This window comes from Erinaceus europaeus, chromosome 3 (assembly GCF_950295315.1).
Source record: "Erinaceus europaeus chromosome 3, mEriEur2.1, whole genome shotgun sequence".
In the NCBI taxonomy this organism is placed as follows: Eukaryota; Metazoa; Chordata; class Mammalia; order Eulipotyphla; family Erinaceidae; genus Erinaceus; species Erinaceus europaeus.
In genome coordinates this window covers 31,775,130-31,779,213 of record NC_080164.1, presented here as the reverse complement: position 1 = coordinate 31,779,213, position 4,084 = coordinate 31,775,130, and the positions used below count along the sequence as shown (strand labels likewise).

The 4,084-nt window shown below is 44.8% G+C and overlaps 1 pseudogene; it reads right to left on the bottom strand.

The window, feature by feature from the left end:
- Positions 1-308: 308 nt before the first annotated feature.
- LOC103119531 (large ribosomal subunit protein uL29-like) lies at positions 309-762 on the bottom strand (annotated as a pseudogene).
- Positions 763-4,084: the final 3,322 nt, after the last annotated feature.

The window sequence follows — 4,084 nt, the reverse complement described above, 5'->3', positions numbered from 1 at the left end:
GAGGGGTTGACTAGTTCACGTGGGGACACATACTAAGGGGCAGGGTTGTGACTTGTCTGCAGAATGGTATTAAATGTCTTTCTTTTGGGGGCCAGAGGATGGTGCACCTGGTTGAACACACATGTCACCATGTGCAAGGACCTGAGTTCAAGCCTCTGGCCCCCACCTGCAGGTGGAAACTCCACAAGTGGTGAAGCAGTGCAGCAGCTCTCCCTCTCTCTATTTCCCTTCTCTTTCTATTTCTGTCTCTACCCAAAAGTAAGTAAATAAATAAAATTTAAAGAGAAAAACAATCATTCTTTATTTTTTATTTATTTACTTTTTCAGACAGTTTGTTTTATTGATGCTGGAATGCTTAGGCTTTGACAGCAAACTTCCTCATTGGGTACAGCTGTTCCTTCCTCTGCTGCTTCTTGGTCTTGAGGTTCTCCTCATGCTTGTTGAGCCCGCGACGCATGGCACGAGTTTTCTTGGGCCGCAGATCCGAAGGCTTGTATTTCTTGCCCTTGTAGAATTTCCTGAGGTTTTCTTTCTGTGTCTAGTTAATGACAGTGAGAACTCGAGCAATAGATTTGCAAACCACTCGGATCTTGGAGAGCTTGGACGTGCGCCGCCCGTGATTTTGGCGACACGCAGCTGGGACAGCTTCACCTTCAGGTCGTCCAGCTGCTTCAGCAGCTCCTCCTTCTTCCCTGCGTTGGTCACTCGCCTTAATCTTCGCCATCATGCCGTGCTCAGAGGACGCTCTCTGGGGCTGGCTCCGAGGGAAAGAGCTCATTCTTTATTTTTAAAAAGGGATTTAGGGACCCAGGAAATGGTGCAGTGAATAAAGCATTGAACTCTAAGCATGAGGTCCTGAGTTTGATCCCCGCATGTGTCAGTGTGATGCTTTGGTTCTCTCTTCCTTTCTCGCTTATAAATAAATAAATCTTTTCTATTCTTTTAAAAAATATTTATTTTCCATTTTGTTGTCCTTGTTTTTTTATTGTTGTTGTAGTTATTATTGTTATTGATGTCGTTGTTGGATAGGACAGAGAGAAATGGAGAGAGGAGGGTAAGACAGGGGGAGAGAAAGATAGACACTAGCAGGCCTACTTCACCGCCTGTGAAACGACTCCCCTGCAGGTGGGGAGCCAGGGGCTTGAACCAGGATCCTTATGTCGGTCCTTGTGCTTCGTGCCACCTGTGCTTAACCCACTGCACTACCGCCCAACTCCCATAAATAAATATTAAATAAACAAATACACATGATTATATAAAATGTTAAAAAGGAATTTATATATGAGAAAAGGAGATAGATAGATAGATAGATAGATAGATAGATAGATAGAGGAAACCCAAGTGCCACTCTGACACATGTGATGCTGGGGACTGAACTTGGGTCCAATGCTTTGTCCACTGTGTCACCTTCCAAGCCATCATTCTTTTCTTTTTAAAATAGTTATTCTTGGGGGAGGCAGGCTGTGATGTACATTACCATGCATAAGGACCCAGGTTCAAGCCCCAGGTCCCCACCTGCAAATGGTGAAGCAGTGTTGTAGGTGTCTGTCTGTCTCCCTCCCTCTCTCCCTCCCTTCCCTCTAAATTTCTCTCTGTCCTATCAAATTAAATAAATACAAATTTAAAAATAGTTATTCCTGGGGTCTGGCCGGTGGCTTAACAGTAGAGCACGCATATTACCACATGCACAGACCTGGGTTTGAGCCTGGGACACCATATGGGAGCATTGCGGGGGGAGCTTGAGGACTGCTCAAGTGGTATTGCTGGGTTTCCTTTTCTCGCTTGGTCTCTCTCCCTCTTTATTGCTCTTTGTCTTTCTTCCTTTGTTAAAAAGAAAAAAGACCTCTGGAAGTGGAAACAGTGGAGTCATGCAGGCAATGAATCCCAGTGATAGCCCTGGTGGAAGAAAGAAGGAAAGAAAGAAAGAGGGAGTCGGGCTGTAGCGCAGCGGGTTAAGCGCAGGTGGCGCAAAGCACAAGGACCGGCATAAGGATCCCGGTTCGAACCCCGGCTCCCCACCTGCAGGGGAGTCGCTTCACAGGTGGTGAAGCAGGTCTGCAGGTGTCTCTCTTTCTCTCCTCCTCTCTGTCTTCCCCTCCTCTCTCCATTTCTCTCTGTCCTATCCAACAACGACGACAACAACAATAATAACTACAACAATAAAACAACAAGGGCAACAAAAGGGAATAAATAAATAAATATAAAAAAAGAAAGAAAGAGAGACAGAAAGAAAGAAAAAGAAAGAAAAATTACTTATTTTAATGGAAAGGAGAAGGAGAGAAGCCAGAGTGTCCCTCTGCTCAGCCAGGTCTGATACCAGGGATCAAACCTGTGATCTCACCTAAGTCAGCCCCGCCTTCTCCCTGCTGAGCAGCCCACCCTGGTACTATTGTTCTCTTTTCTTATCAATCATTTGCAGCAGAAGTAAATTCATTGGTTTGGTCTTTTCTTCCTTTTTTAAAAAAACTTTTAAAAAATTTATTTATTTATTTATTTATTATTGGATAAAGGCAGAGAAATTGAGAGGGGAGGGGGAGATAAGAAGAGAGACAGAGAGACACCTGCAGCTCAGTAGAAGCTTACAGAAGCCAGACCTTCACTTGTGAAGCTTTCGCCTATAGGTGGGGATCAGGGGTTTGAACATGGGTCCTTACGCACTGTAACGTGTGTGCACTTACCCGGGTGCACTGCCACCCGGCCCTGGCATGGTCTTTTCAAGAAACCAGCTATAGCTTTTTTGATCCTGTTTTCTAGTTCATTAATTGGTATTCTTATTTTTACCACCTTTTAAAATCTTTCTTTTTACTTTTTATATTTATATTTTTTATTAGTGATTTAATAATGATTGACAATGTTGGGGGATAAGAAGGGTACAACTCCATACAATTCCCACCACCAGAGTTCCATATCCCATCCCCTCCACTGGAAGCTTCCCTATTGTTTATCCCTCTGGGAGTATGAAACAAAGATCTTTATGGGTGCAGAAGGTGGGAGGTCTGGCTTCTGTAACTGCCTCTCCGCTGGACATGGGCACTGACAGGCTGATACAACCTCCCAGCTTGTTTCTGTCTTTCCCTAGTGGGGTAGGGCTCAGGGGAGGTGGGGTTCCAGGATACATTGGTGAAGTCATCTGCCCAAGGAAGTCAGGTTGGCGTCATGGCAGCATCTGCAACTTGGTGACTAAAAGCATTAAGATATAAAGCAGAACAAATTGTTTAATAGTCAGGAACCTAAAGGTGAGAATATAGCAGATGAAATTTGGAGTCTTCATGTTGGGAGAAGCTAGGAAGTCTATTTTAGGTAACACACACACACACACACACACACACACACACACACAATGTATTTATTTTATGAGAGAAAGAGAGAGTGAACCAGAGTACCACTCCACCATATTCAGTGCCAGATACCAAATTTGGTGCTAATATCAAACTTGTGGCCTCAAGGAGTCAAGGAATGTGTCCTTTCATGTAGCCACCTCTCTGGCGGCCTTGAGATGTGTCTGAGCCTACTGCTTTGCTATTTTCCTTCCTTTCTGCATATAAGGCTAAGAATTTCTCACTGTCACCATAGCTGCATGTGTGAGTGTATTGTTCCTTTCCGATCATTCCCTTCCCAATCACCATTCACAGACTCCACAGCTCACTCCTGTATGACTTTCTTAAGAACAAGAAAGTCATTTTTACTTCTTTTAAAAATTATTTTATTTATTTTATTATTGGATAGAGACAGAGAGAAACTGAGAGAAGAGGGGGAGGTTGAGAGGTGGAGAGACAGAGAGACACCTGCAACCCTGCTTCACCCCTTGTGAAGCTTTCCCCCGGCGGGGGGTGGGGGGGGACGGACTAGGGCTTTGAACCTAGAACTTTGCACACTGTAATGTGTGCGCTTAACCAGGTGCACCACTACCTGGCCCTTCATTTTTGACTTGTGTCACTCTTGGGGTCAGTAGTTCCACAGCAAGGTAGTTCCCCATTGCCAGGCCCTACCCTGCAGTTTCAACTGTTGCATGTCAGGTGTGTTCAGGTTACATTCCTCTATGCCACCTGCCTCTTTCCCTCCCTGAGGTCACTCTGGCAATCAG